General features: G+C 39.4%; 1 protein-coding gene across 5 annotated transcripts in view; it reads left to right on the forward strand.

Moving 5' to 3' along the window:
- ADD3 (adducin 3) overlaps positions 1-15,460 on the forward strand; it is a 98,225-nt gene that overhangs the window by 13,337 nt on the left and 69,428 nt on the right. Inside the window, exon 1 of one of the 5 annotated variants that reach the window (XM_072039778.1) lies at positions 14,951-15,049. The exons of the other annotated variants lie outside the window; for them this stretch is intronic. The gene's annotated coding sequence lies outside the window, so the exon portion shown is untranslated. Of the gene's footprint in view, positions 1-14,950; positions 15,050-15,460 lie in introns of those variants that run through there. 5 annotated transcript variants of the gene reach the window in all.

Consider the following 15,460-nt stretch of genomic DNA (forward strand, 5'->3'; position numbering starts at 1 on the left):
TGTGTCTTTGCATGTTGATATACAATCAGGTACAACTTTGAGTCATACCTAATACATAGAAATGTTTCTTTTCACTGTTTATTTCTGCATGTGCTGTTCAAAATGCTTTATTAATTTATTTAATCTAGAAATCCAGAGCAGCCTTTCCTAATGCTCTTTCTCATATTCAGGTTCAACTACATAACTCCTTTTCCACTCTTTTCTACTGTCCATGTTAGAAACAGCTCTCAGGTAAAGTGAAAGCCCTTGCTGTCACTAATTGTATAGTGCTTTGGAAGATGAAGACTGGATTCTTCATGTAACAAAAAGCTGTGTGTGATTTGAGATTAGCACTTTCAGTACATGACTACAGTGCATTATTGTCAAATATAGCAAATGCAACATTTTCAGTCTTTTTGTGTGATTTTTTTTTTTTTGTGCACTATATATGCGTATGACGCACACAGAAAATGTTTTCAATGAAAAAGAAAGCTGATGAAAGGGGTAAAACTGTATATAGCCTCAAGGAGAGACTTTTGGAAACATTTCTGTGGACTGTAGCAATGGGTGTTACGTAAGAGAGAGGAAAAAAAAAAAGTTTGCCCTGAAGTGCCTAAATTACTGTAGCAATTCTAAAAGTAGGGTCTGTCTGCCTGCCTAGAGATCATTGCAATGTCCACTTCTGAACGGAAGAAAGATGAGCATGGATGTGTTGGAAAAACATAGTTATTTACAGGAGTCTGTGGGCTGTGAGGGTTACAGGGTTGTGTAACTCAGTGCAAGAGTAAACGTTCCAGTGGACATCCTCATATTATTCAGTTAACTTGAAATTGTGTGAAATTCAGTCTCCTGAGTGGTCTGAGTTCGTATTTAGCACATGAGGATCTGATCTTTTATTTGTTTGCTCTTTGTGGTAAACTGAGCTAGTGCAGACTTGACTGAAGTGTGCAGTTGCACAGCTTTCTAATTAATTTGAGTGCTGTCTTTGGCATATTTGATGGATTGGGGGAGTATAAAAGCACAACAGTAGATTTTTTTTTCATGTGTGTTGAAGGATTTTGTTGTAGCATCTCGTGATGCTTGTGGGGTTTGCACTGGGCACGGATCCACAGCTGGCTCAGGAGCCACAGAATCTCTGTCTGGGTCCCTGAGGCAGAGGGAAGGCAGGAGCCATTCAGCCGCCCAGCTCATCCAGCCTGGGCTTTCTGCTTAATCACATCCCTGCCTCGAATTGCCTTCTGGAGAACTCTATTGTTGGTGGAAGCCTTACAACGAGGCAAACCCAGCTCAGACTTAACTGGCTAATTAGGGTGCCCTGTTAGGGAAGTGTGAATAGAGCCCTTACACTGCCTTGCCTGCACACATGTTCTTTGTGCGGTGGGGTCCGGATCCTTGGGTCCTCCCAGCTCTGCGCAGATGACACATGGATAACAAGTCTCTGTTTAGGTTTCAGCTCGTCATTCAGACTGCTGTAATATTTGACTGCCCCATCTGCATATTGGCTTAGCCCATGGAAAGTCTTGGGCTGTGAGATTTTGTTTTAATTATCTTTTTAATATAAACTGTGTAAATGCTGCGGTGTTATTCTTCTGCTTTTAGGGTATTTGAAGCCCCCAGTGACTGACAGCTGCTGGCGTTCCTCCTTTCTGCAGACAGCCCATAGTGTGAAACAGCTGGCATCCAGTAAATGAAAGGAGGTTTGCTGTTGACTTCAGTGTGGTCAGATCCACCTGGAGGTTTCAGGTTCCTAAGCAGTTCTGTTTGTTTGCATTCCCTCTTAAGAAAATAAACAAACACACATCCTCATTTGTTTCTACTGCTCCCCCTCACCCCATCTGTAGGTCAGCTTCACTATTAGGTACAAATATTCCCAATTAGGTTTTTCTTTTATGTCCTTTTGTTTTAGCAAGCCTTTTATTACAAACAGTTTAAGCTCCCACACCTTGGTGGGCTCTTCTTTTTGACTGAGGATGTAGCATTGAAGCTTGTTGGAAGCAATCTTCACTGCTGCCTACCTGCACCCTCCTTCCCAGCCGCCCCAGGAAAACCAGGGTAGGCACATTGCTGAGCTCGGGAGAGCTGGCACGCTCTCTGGATGAATTCATCGTTTCCTCAGGGAGCAGAAACAAATGATTTGCTCATCTCTATGCTCTGATTGCCTTCTTTATCCATCTCAGCCAACGCTTCCTCTCTGAACAAGCCCTTAGTTCTAATCACACATAAAATTAATCTGATACCGCCTCTAAGGACAGTATTTATACAATTATCTTTTCTTTCTAAAATCCTGTTGAAAATGCTCAATACGGATGCAATGGATGTTTAAAGTTCTCATTAGAGATTGGGTGGCACCTTTTAAATAGTTGTGGAGAACTGATGCTGCCAGGTCTCACTGCCTCCAGAGACAAGCACAGCAATGTACCTGGCAATTCCAAGCTGCCTGACTGCAAGAGGGTTTTCACGTTGAAGTGCCAATTGTCTCATCTTTCATTGTGTTTTTTAGGTGAAAATTGGGCTTTTTCCTGCTTTGAGTTTGTTCTTCAGTGTTTTTATAATTTTATGTGACTTTTTTAATACCCTGCTTGGAAAATTATATAGGTTAATCAAATACTTGCTTTAATGATAAATTCAGGTGTTCATAAGTGGCAATGTCTTGTGAAAGAGCCAAGTTATTTTTTTCAAAGGTTCAACCTGAAGATAATTTGGCAACAGGGATTGTTTTCAGTTGTTGATTTAAGTGATGTCACTGGTGGTTAACTAACCTCACTTCAACTACTTAAATTCCTATGATAAATACATCATCAAGGCAATAACCTTTATAACCATGAACCACTTGGGTTTTACTAATTTAATTTTGCATGAATATGAACATGAATGTAGAGTGAGAGTAAAATGACTATATACAGAGAGAATTTTTCTTAAACGTTGGATTCAATACCCATGTGAATATGAACTTGCCTGATCCAGTTCAGGAGTGCACTTCTTAAGAGTGCTGTTCATAAGTACTTCAATATCTAGATATCAAATATGGTACAAATCTTCTAGTTTTGGATGGGAATGATAGTCAAGCTTTGTGCTGTTTCTAACCTATTTTGAAATGAATATGAGCTTGAATAAAACTTTTGTGAGCTAAGTTGCTAGTATTTTATAAATTGGCATGCATGAAGAATGTTACTCATTTCAGTTTAGACGTACTCATTTTCAGTTGAGAACTTATTTATTATTCTATTAGTTTTGTTGATTAAGTGGGTTCTTATCAGAATTAAACAACTTCTTGCGTTCTCAACAATGATGGAGCACACTGATTTTTGTCGTGCAATGTATATATTCGAGCTAACTCAAATTGAGTTATCTGGCCAAGAGCTCTACAGATTAGTTAGAGATGTTAAACATGTCATTAGTGATCTAAAACTTGGGTATGTATGAGCTGAATTTCTTTTTTAACTAAAAACAGTAAAGATATTTGAGTGAAGTATCTTAAGTGTCTCCACAAAGGTGAATAGAGTTATAATAACCGTTTATGTACTTTGAAAATAAACACTTGAGTTGGGGCAGTCCTAGGTTAGCATTGTTTGTAGTAAAGAAACTCAGACTAGCCTTAGTTCTCTCCTGAAAAGTTTTCTTACAGCAGTGTTTCCTAAGCAGCATGTTCAGCTTTTTGTAGATAAGGGTACATGTGAATTGTTTTTGTGGTGGAAATATGAAAAGGTGAGTTTGAACTTGTTAGTTCTAGGAAACTTTGTATGAAAAAAGATAGAGGGGAAAAAAAAAGATAGCAAGTAAAATGATTAAATAGAGAATTTTCCCTTAAACATTGGGTTCAAGATGTAGGCCACATCTGTAATCATGTTTTTAGAAATGAGTCCATATTAAATGGACTCTCTGCCAACAGCATCTGGTTGCACTTTATGTACGTGTTTTCTTTCATAAAGAAAGCAAACCATATGACATAACCCCAGTCAGATAAAAATGATTGTTTATAATACTTTGTTTATTTATATAGCACCACAAGATGAAATATTTCTTCATCCAAAGACTTTGCAGCACACTACAGAGGTGAGCAAATGAGATCTGCGTTCCCTCAGGAACGGTCTGGGGTACTGGGTGGTGTGGATAGTAAGTCCTGGGACATAAAGGGACATAAAATTAGGATCTGAGTCGATAATGGAATGTGAGCCTGATAATTTCAGGTGCCTTTGTAGGTAGTGCCCCACATGCTCTGGTGGCAGCGCAGTGCCGGTAGTGCTCCCAAAGCATTGTGTGGATTCAACAACAGTGAGGCTAAGCGGTGAAAAAGCGTTGAAGACACGATGCCTTTGAGGACTAGTAGCAAGCCCTCGGTGCTGCTCGCTGCTAAAAGTTAGGTTTGGAAGCAGTGGTCTGCTTTTAATAAAATAGACTGCACAGCAGTCGTTTGCATGAGTTGTTCAGACTAATTTGAACAGGTTGATCTTAACGATGCTTTTTAAAGTGGCTTTTTCACAAAAAGAGCCACCCCTGTGGGGCTTGTAAAGAGCTCCAGCCTGGACAGACCTTTTGTGTTCAGCTTAGGAAGCAGCAGAAAGACAAGAACTGGAAATTCAGAGGTATGATTTCCTGTAATAAAAGGGCAGTGAGTTGTGAGCACCCCCTGAGCAGGAGGAAGCTACGTGGTGGGGCTTCACCCGTCGTAGTGCTCAGCCACACGTCTCATCGGCACGTGCCGACCCATGTAGCTATGGGTGCCAGCTGTAGCTTTCTAACATGAAAGTTGGGCCACCCACGGTTGCAGAAAAAGCTGTGGACTAGGGAGTGTTTAACTGAGTGTGGATGTACTGTACTTCTACCTGGAGGTGTTTGGAAGGAGCAATTTCCATATAGAGTAGCAGATGCTTGAGAGGTGTGGTGGGGAGGGGGGCAAATACATCTGCCATTAGGTTTATTTTGTCCCATAGTAGGCTCTGATCAATTGTGCACCAGAAAAGGAAGTTTTGACAATTTATACCTAGATAAAATGTCCTTGTGTGATTAACTGTCTTCACCTGGGATCCAGGTTGACTTTCATTTTGGATTTTCAATAGATTATTTGTTAGCAACATAACTTTTTTTTTTTTGACTTAGTCATGAGAATGATGGTGGTCTAAAACAGATTTTCATTGCAATACTAGAACAAAACAGGAATTTAAATATTGTGGGTATTAGACCTGTTAAAATTAAGCATTCTAATTAACAGAGCTAAACACAGCTTAATTACTTAATGTAATTAACAGAATATGTATTACTTTTTTTGTTGCTAGGCTGGAAGGTTTTTAGCCAAGCATGAGCTTTTGCTGTGCATGATGACCCTGAAAAGGCTTTTGGGACTCTCTCCAGCTGGCAGCTTGGCACTGCTGAGCAGATGTGGCTGGTCTCTGGAGAGCTGCTCTGTACTGCTGGCTTTATTCATTCCTGATGTTCATATTGATCTGTGGGTCCAAACAAATGTAAATAGTCTCATATGGAAGTGGCATAATGAGTTCCTGTCGGTCTCTTCCTGATATGTTCAGGATACATTTTGGTAGGTCTAAGATAGGTCTTACTTGCTGTTTGTACATGTGTATGTTTTACAGGTTTTTGGCTTCATGCTCCACTCTTGGTGATTCATAGAGCACCAAAATATGCAGAAACTGTTCTCAGCACTTTTGTAGACCTCTCCAGATGATAATTCTGAGTACTGCTTTTTCACGCAAAGCAAGTGGGCGAGCTGGAGGAGCATTCGAGTTTTCTGGAAATGCCCACGATTACTAAGGAACTGCTTTGCAGTTATCTTCTCGGAAGAGAGTTCTTCCATATATTTAATGATTAAAAACTTGAGTTGGAGAGGGAGTGAATTTTCCTGTGATAAGCACAGATGGTGTTGAAAAACCAGTTGAAAATTTGTTCTGATGGACTTGAGTTTGATTTCTCCTAGACCCTAATTTATATCTGCAAAAGGCAGGCGGTAGTAAACTGCGATTAGTAGGACAATAAACTAAAATCAAAAGTTGCAGCTTTTTGTGTTAAGCTGGGGCATATAGTCATGTTGTTTTGTGTATGGAAAGTCTTTGTTTGCCACCTTTCAGTGTATAATTGTCAAAATACTGAAGTGAGTATTTCTTATGCTTCTGAAAATTAAGTCAGAAAATTGAAATGGTTTAGGAGCATGTTGGAGATGTTGATCACAGGCAATTTCAGATAGCATTCTGAAGCTTCCCAATGGAGGATGCCAATGGTTAATGAATTTCCCTGTTCATTCACATGCTAACACAAAAAAACGTACATGTTACTGCAGCTAAGGCGTTGCATTAATGCACATTACTGACCTCATCCCAAGAAATGTACAACACAAGCCAACTTCTGATATAATTTGGGGAAAACATTGATTTAAATGGTTAGTGAAAACAGATGTTTGAGAGGTTTTTGTGGGTATGCTAAACTCTTAAAAAAAAAAAAAAAAATCTTGTAATCCTGAACTGTAATTATAATAGCTGATTGTTTATACCTTTCCAATCCATGGTCTCTGAGGCTGTGTTCTGGTGATACTGGCTTTGATAATTTCTACAAGGGAAGCACTTGCTGATCAGAAAGTGGATTCAGATTGAGACCACCCAATAGTCACTGAATAGCAGTCATGGAAGTATGTATGTTTTCATTTAGGATAAACATTTTGAACTTAATGACTTCCTGTTTCTAAGGATGAAAAAAATCTTTTTTTTTTATTTAAAAAAAAAAAAAGGGGGGGGATATCAAAACAGGAAACTTGAGTACATGACAACATTTTGCTGGTAAGCCTATAGGTTGATGCTCAACAAAGAGCTAACTCTAAGGAAGGTTCCTGAGATGTTATGCTATTACAACATGCAACTTCTAACATTCTTCTAAGTTATGACTGTTTTTGTACAAATACCTGAACTTCTTCATTTTTTAAAACAGAAATAAAATGAGACAACAGATGAGGAAGGAGTTAGGTGGCCAGGAAGACCATAGAGAATAAGAATATGGAGGGGGTATTAAGCTGAATGTTGACTTAATGCAATGTTACAGAGGATGGGCTTTCTGTTTAAACAGATAACAAGCCTCTGTTTACGTTATCCCAACCCAATCTAACAAGCAGATAATGCTATAGAATAGTAAAAAGAAAAATTTAAATAAAACGTTAGGATTAGACTGGAATCATTAAAGAGAATATTCAGCAGTCACACTCAAGTTGAAATGTCAATTAATTCTATCCCAGTGTTGCTCTTTTTTTGTAACTGAATTTGATGTACAAGTTATTAATATGGCAAGCTTTTAAAAGCAGCATATGAAAACAACTGTATTCATTTTGTCTTTTGAGTTTAGCTGGCTTAGCACTGGAAGTGAGTGATTTGCAAAGACTAGTAAGGGCTTGTATAAATTCACTGAGATGTGAATAGTCAGGAAATGTTACACTCTTGTAGTGCTATTTTATTTTATACTTGAACTCAGTAAATGGTGTTGGCCTGTGATGTATATCTTGTGCAGCATTACATTGCCACTTCATGGAGTGCTCTGTTTGATCAGTGCATGTGTTCTTCGTCTTTTTAAGTAATTTCTGTTGAAGGGATCGTAGTGTGCACAATAAATCCTCATAACAGAAGTTCAGGATCCCATTAGAAAGGTGGCTATTGAGAGGCGAGGAGGAGGAGGCCTGCGTGGTTGGATTCAACTTTGGGGCTAAGAGGGGATCTTTAAACCAAACTGGGCCTCATCCCACCTTTCTTGGAGGAGGAACATATAAAACTAAATAGCATCCTTTTTGTTTAGCAATAACGTGCATATGTGTTGTTCCTACTGTACACTTGAGTACCATTTTGACTTGCAGTTTTGAAAAAGGAAATATAATTCCTTCCCAAAAGAGCTTTGTTAGAAGTGTGATGGAGGAGCCTGGGTTATAAGTGAGTCAGCTTGACTAAGCTGCAAATAATGCTTTGTCTCATAACTGAATAAAAACAGAAAACTTTCTTTCTGAAGGGGGAAAGAAAGGTTAGCAAGACATGTTCTTGTACCCCAGTCTTGAAAATGTAACTCACATTTTCAAGAATACTAGATATATGTTAAACTGTGATGTTCATACTGACTTGGAGTTAGAGTTATGGGACTTGGACAATAATATGCGTATTGTGAAATGAAGGCTCTTCCTGAGTCAAAATGTAAGAATTTCCTTTAGCTTTTGGTGGCAAAATAAGTTAAACTAATTGAGCAATCTTCTGAAAAATCTTCTGAAGCTTTGTGCTTTGCAGGCATTCATCAAGGTAGGGATTTGTTCTATGAATGTAAGCAAATTGGGGTATTATTATTGTTCAAATCTTCTGTAAATTGACTGTACCACTTACATATAGTTCTAATGGTCCTTTTTTTTCCCCTTTTCTCCTTTGGAAATCTGGAATCCCTGTGGTGAATGACAAACCAGGATTGCATCAGTTAGACTTTGTTATAATGGCTTTTGCAGCAGTATCTGACAGGATCTGTCTTTCGTCTCGACTTGGTGATATCAACCAGACAGAACTGTGCAGCAGCAGTATTTTCATTGAATGACCCTAGATCTGTTCCAACTATCTTTCATTTAAGGAACTCTGCATTTATTTTCCTCTATTACTATTTTATAGCGTTTCCTCACACCTTAAAACTAGGTAATTTTCAGCTTGGAATTTATTATCTTCTGTATTTCTTGTAAGTGGCAGTAGTTGTTAGAAACTAAAGCTTGGCAGTGGGGAGGAAAAAAAGCTAGGACTTGTGTATCATAGAGCAAATAGAAGTCTTGTTACTTTTATATTTGAAACAACTACTGTCATCATGTAGACACTGAAGTTCTTTATTTGTGTTTTTTGTAAGATAGTTACACAACTCAAGAATTTTCAAATAATAGAAAAGAACAATCTCCCCTTAATAATGTTGACTTGGAATGTGTTCTAACCTGTGAAGTTTAGTTTTATACTATAGGCAATAGCATAAAGAATTGTTCAGTGCCAGATATAAAGAGGGCAGCTGTAGTTCATGCTGCCTTCCTGATGCTGCCGATCTGGGTGTGCTCATCTGATGGTACCTGCTCAGCTTTAGACCTTCCTTTTGTACGTCTCTGTTTCTGCCTGGTTTTTGCTGGCATGGGTTCTTTGCTTTGGGTATTCCTTTCTTCCCCTCTCCAAAGCATTAAGTGCCTCTCATCTCAGGGATTTTTGAGTGCAGCCTTCCTTTGTAGACATTTTCACAACAGAAAACAATCACAGTTCTCTTGGACAACAGTAAATTGGCAAAAAGAAAGTTGTTGCTTCTAGTGTTTGTTTTGTTGTTGTGGGTTTTTTTTTTTATCAAGGCAATAAATGGCTATGTTATTCTATTTGAGGAAATATAATTATTCATCTCTACTGAAATATCTTAAAGAGTATGTTTTATAAGGAAAGGCTTCAAAACTTAAAAGGCAAAAAAGCCAAATATGTGTGTGTGTCTATCTGTACATATATCTACCACTGAGAACAGAAATATATCTTAAAGAATTGTTTTCTTGCCAAGGGAAAGAACAAAGTTATTTTACAATTTTGCACTGTGTTTACAGCTAAAAACACCATTCTACTTTGCATTCAGAATGATGCGTGTGACAGGCCATTATCTGGATTATTCAATGTGTGTAATTAAGCATTTACTTTCTTTTTTCTTTCATAGTACGTGTGCTGGGGTTTATAAATCTGAAGTAATAATGATCTGTGCATTTTAAAACATCATTTGAATAACTATTTTGGGAGGTTGATCAAAAGGATTTATTTTGAAGCTTTTTGTGCCTAAAATACATTCCTTTATTTTTTTTTAAGATAGGCATTGAAATACAGTCTGCATTGGAGCTGAGTGCAGAAAATATCGTGGCCTGTGGTAACATACCCAGGATTTAAGACCATGTCTGTAAATCCCTGGGCTGTTGGTCTTTGGGCCAACACTTGGCAGTAGTTCTTAATGCTGATGCCTTAAGGTACATTGATATTTTCCTTTTGAGAAGTAGGCATCTGTGTGAAAATCTCTGCCCCAGCCAACACAGCTCGTATGCCACGAGGAGAAGCTGGAGCAGGACCTGATGCCTTCTCTATGGAGTTAAATTAGCCTTGCTAGTGCCTTTATTGAAACTGCTTTAGAAAGATTTTGAGTTCTCTGTGCACTTTGTATTGAATGGAGAGGAGACCTGAACTTACCTGGAAATGTGAATTTGAGGTAACTTTTTTTTTTAAAAAACCCTGTATATACCCTGTGGAGAAGCTGCCATGCCGTGTGTTGGGGATATTGGGTAACAGGACTTGCTGTGCCTCTGGCAGACCCGTGCGTGTTGCAGCACCTGCTGCTAACCACTCGTGGTGTGGGTACTTGGTGGAAGGAAGGAATGTTTCATTTTAAAATTTCGGAAGTGCATCACATACCTCTGAAGTTTTTAAATTCTCCAGGGGATTCTGGGTGTACTGGCCTGCAGCAGCACCATGGGCCTGCCTGCCCCTTTCCTGCTGTGGCGAGGTGCTCCTGGTGTCCCCAGTGTGCCAGGGTCATCTTGGGGTGTGGAAGACCACCCAGAGCCACCACAGGTCCCTCTGGCAGGGGGTTTGGATGCTCCCACCACACAGGAAGGTGGCTTAGGGCTCACAGCCTGGAAATCCCTCCTGGAGACCAGCGCCTTTCACTTGCCCTTCCTGGAGTTCCTGGAAAGAAACGTTTTCTGCCTCGCTGGTGAAAGATATTCTTTCCTTGTGAAAGAGGAACCGTGAAATGTGGGTAGTCAGATGTTTCAGAAATGTGGGCAGTCGGATGTTTCAGCAGTCACACAGGACCGGTGGCACACGCGGAGGAGCCGGCTGTGTGAAGTGCTGGGCTGGAACTGCAGATGACTTCTGCAGGATGCTCAGCATTCAATTCCTTAATCAGTTTGGAGGGATTTTGCTTCATGTGCCTTCTGTAGCTGATGCTGTTCGCTGCAGAAGCAGCTCAAAAGCAAAATTCCCTCAGATTCTGTCAGATTTCTGTAGAAACTAATTTCATACCATAGCTGTGGACTGAAAATCAAGTTGCTTTGCATCCTTTCCTCTAGAAACACACAATCAAGTTGATGCACACTAAATGCAAATGTATTGGTCCTTGGTTCTTTGTGGACAATGCAGTTGATCTTCTCTTACAGATCATTTTCCAACTTAGATGCATTAAAGAACAGAGTGCACTTAAGCTGTGATCGCCATTCATTTGATAAAGTTGTGAGATGTCCTTGCTTGAAGCAAAACATTCTTAGTGTTGTCTTGCATGAAACATTCAGCTCGTGTCTTGAGAAAAGGCAATTCAGTTGTCCAATTTATTCAAGTCTGTGTCTTCACTTCTAAGAAAAAAAGATTACAAATTTTAGGGAAAATTTGAACAGCTTGAAATCATACAAGAGGGGGAAAAAAAGTCCTCGTTAGTGGAGATATTGCTCAATTGGTAACAGATCTCCCGGGGTTTTGTTTCTGATAAATAACATAACAATGCTTCCCAAAAACAGAGATGTGTTGCATCTTCACTGTGTTTCAGCTGATTTTAATGACAAAACATGTTTATTCATACTGGTGGCCCTTTGTTGGTTTTGGAGATGAGGAGGGAAAAAACTGGAAAGGGATACTGTTGAATCAGTCCAGAAATTGGAAACAGCAACTGTGAAGAGGCAGCATGTTTGGGTTTTTGTGAATGTGGCATTAAAACCTTAGCTTCATAGACATGGAAGAGGTAAATGTTGGCAAGGGAAGTGTTTCTGCCTCTGCTTTGGCCTCTTAGTACTGTTGACCCATGCATTTGTGTGGCCACAGAGTTTGATGTGAAATACTAACTTTCTATTTTGCATTATTTTATGTGTGGTGGTATTTTGGTGAATTATTTCAGTAGTCATTTCTCACATGGACGTGTTGAGTTGCATTTCTAATTCATTGTTTTCTTTATACAATGTGCATTTTCTACTCTAACAAATTTACTGTGGTATGCAGCCTCCTGCACGTTCGTAATTGAGCTTCTACTCCCTGGTATTCCAGAAGAGCTGTTGAAGAGATAAGAAAATACTTGATGTGGTCATTAAAAATCATTATTCCTCTGAAGGGTCACTTGTTTTGAATTACATTTGGAAGCTCGACCAGAAAATAAACAGCAGCAGGTAGTTCTCTTTAAACAGTCACCCCTCAAGGTGTTTTTCTTTCAGTATGTATTTCCTAATTTCTGTTACCACATAGTTATATGTTAGCATTTTTCCCTTATCACAGCCATTAAATTAGTTCATTAAATTAAGTTTTCAAATGAATCAGATGTTTGAGTCAAGCATCACAAAGCATCAGGAACCTTCAATTCCCAATTATAAAGCTAGCTAGCTGCCTTTTATGTGCTGCTGATGGCTTTCATGAATTTTGTCAGTAACAAAGGGGCCGGTCTGGCTTTCATTGAAACTTAATGCAGATTTCTCGTGCCTGTCAAGAGGGGTAGAGGAAAGCTGCAAAATAGCTTTTAATGATAAGCTGTAGCTGGCTACCTTTGATAGAAAAAGATAGTGTGCCTTGAAAAATAGGCTTATAAAACCTACTAAAAGGGAAGAATTTTACAGCAGCACAGATAAAAACAGATAAAAAACAGGCAGTTTTTAAGAACATGTGGCTGATGCTTAAAAACCAGTTGGGGAGACTTTTGCAAGTCTCCATCGATGTGTGGGTGTCTGAGCACTGGGACAGGGTCACAGTGTGGTGCTTGTGGTAGAAGGCCCTCAAAGTAGGTAGGGCTCCAAAAGTAAATCTCAGTCTGTGTTGCTTTTAAAACTTGTTTCTGATCATGTTTTGGCAACAGCTGATTTCATTTGCAGAACTGTCACTTTCACTTCAGTGAATTTGGTTTTTGAATGCTTTGGTACAGCTGCCATCGTTCTGCTCTATTGTGTGTGAGGTTCAGCGCTGTTTGTAAGGGCTCTTGTGCAGAGGGATTGAAAACCAAGGGGAAAAAATACAAATTTCTTACAAAAAAAAAAAAGAAAAAGCAGCCCTAGAAAAGGGTGAATGAAGAAGTTGTATGACCCCAGTAGAGCTCACAGAAAAGATTGTGAGAGCTTCCCAGAGGGCATAATTTTTTCTGAGAAAATAAGAACTTAGAAAATAACTGTGCAGACATGACAGGAAGATAGTAAGGGGTTTTCTTTGTTCAGGAACAAATTTAACTTCTTAGTAAAGTAAATACAGTCCAGATGGCTGGAAAGTACAAGATGCTCCCAGGGGTTAGGGTGGAGGTTGGATGAATTAAGCTTTGTAGAAGTCAGAGGTGAACAAGTGAAAGATGAAAATGCAGTTACAGACTTCAAAAAAAAAAAAAAAAAAAAAAGAATATATAGTTTCTGTTCTTCCTGAGGTTTGAGGCTGGATTGAGCCTTTCATGATAGTGATTAAATGAAAGTGTATGAAGAGGCAAAGTCTCTGTTTATTTATCAGAAAGTAGGAAGAAAATGGATACAAACAGTTTTTCTTTTGGTTTTCTTTCAGCAGTGGAGATGGTCAGTTTTAAACTTATCATTTGTTTAACTTCCAAATACAGTTTGTTTCAACAAATGAGTGTTTTGGTACTTTGTAGCTGAGGAAAAAGATCTAAAGAACTGTGTGCACACTGACTGTTATTACCTTTGCAGCAGTGCTGTTGTTACAAATCCAGCTATGACTTTATCCAGATATTATTACTGGAAGAAAATAGCACCAGACACTTGAAGTTTACGTTGTGAAATGTGTTCTGCTCGTCTACCACCAGGCACGCAGGCTGTGCCATGCACTCAGTCGCTCTGTGGGGTGTGGGGAAAGGCCTCCCTCCAGTCTGTGGCTGCAGGGCTTCCTTTTCCTTTCCTCTTTTCTCTTTCTGGTTTTGGGTGTGGTAGGAGACAAGTTCGGACAGTCTCAGAGTGAGATGTGCAATCACAGTAACCTTGCTGGAACCGCTCAGTAGTAATGCTGCTGAGGTACAATGGGGGTAAACACTATCACATCAGAGCTGGAGGAGAAATCTGCGTGCTGGAGCAGGTGTAGGGTTGCTGTAGATTTGATGACTTAAAAATAAGAACATGATATGAAAGGAAAAGATGGGATTAGAAAGGAATCAATGGCTACGTAGGTGGTCCAAGCATCGAGTTAGTAGGCATCACATCATTTCCTAGTAAAGACATCCTGAATGGGTGTTTTCTGCAGTAAAACATCAAAGGCAGTTTGCAAAAACCATGCTCTGAAACGACATCTAATGTGAGAATGTGTTGGATCTTATAGATACTTTTTACCAAAAAAAAAAGTATGAAAAGATTTCTTACAGACTTTGCATTTCTTTTTATCCTTGGGCAGACCATTATTGTTATACCAGTACTGTAGCTGCAAATGTTTAAGTGTGTTTTTTTCTGTGCAAGTCTAATGAGAACAGCGTGTCAAATGCACATACCAGGGTCCTGGTCTTATTATCACATGTCAGACCCAGGGGCAGAAGTCTGGCTCCCTGAAATGCCCATGCCTTCTTTGAGGTGAGGATGCTGCAGAGGTCGTGTTGGGCTGAGAATAAAAAAGGACTAAATAAGTGCAGGGCTGGTTCCTAGGAGCAAACTAGTATATTTGTGATTCCCAGGCATAGGAGGTTAGTCTAAGGAATGCTGATAGGCAGTTCTCGTGACAAGAGCACACATGGCAATAGCAGAAGAGGACCAACGATAAAGTTGTTGTAAGTGCATTGAAAACTGAACGCAGGAGTTGGAGCAAAGAATGAAAGGACGGACCTGTGGAGGGTGGGATTTCTTCATGCTTCTAGCACTCTTGACATTTTTGAGCAACTGTGCACTGCTGAGAGTAGGGTCCTGGAAACCACTAGGCAGGAGTGGTTGGGGTGGATAGCTTCTGGTGAGAAGCCAAGAACAATTTTTAAAGTGTGCAGTGCAGCATATTAATAGATGAAATCTGGTGGTCATAATGAGACTGTAGCAAAAGCTAATGAGTTGGAGTTGACACTGAAAGACTGGTGGAAAATGACATTCAGTCTCAGGGACAAGAAGAAAGCAGGAAACCTGGAATAGCAAAAGGTCGGAGAGGAATCATGTTGGGCTTTCACGTTTGTATCTTCTTTTCTTTTTAAGAATTTAAGATATTTTTTTTTCAATAGAGATTTAAAGTCTAAAGAGTCGTAATACCAGAATACATGTGGTACGGGACAAAAAAAGCTGTGAAAATAAGATCAGGATGCAAGGTGGGTAGGCAGGGGCTTTAAATAGCAGTTGGAAAATGCTAGATGGCTTTTTGGTGATGATTACCCAAACCTTGTGGACAACTGGAAAATTATTTTGTGTGTATTGTGTGTAGCTTTTTCTTTTTTCATAATTAAGGATGAGGGAGCACAGTCCACCTCCCCTTGACAGACCTTGAAGCCAACAGTGAGCACTTGTATTTTGTCTGTCTTGAAATACCAGTCACTGAAAGAGATGCACTATATTCAC

The sequence above is a fragment of the Anas platyrhynchos genome, chromosome 6 (genome assembly GCF_047663525.1).
Source record: "Anas platyrhynchos isolate ZD024472 breed Pekin duck chromosome 6, IASCAAS_PekinDuck_T2T, whole genome shotgun sequence".
NCBI classification, from domain to species: domain Eukaryota; kingdom Metazoa; phylum Chordata; class Aves; order Anseriformes; family Anatidae; genus Anas; species Anas platyrhynchos.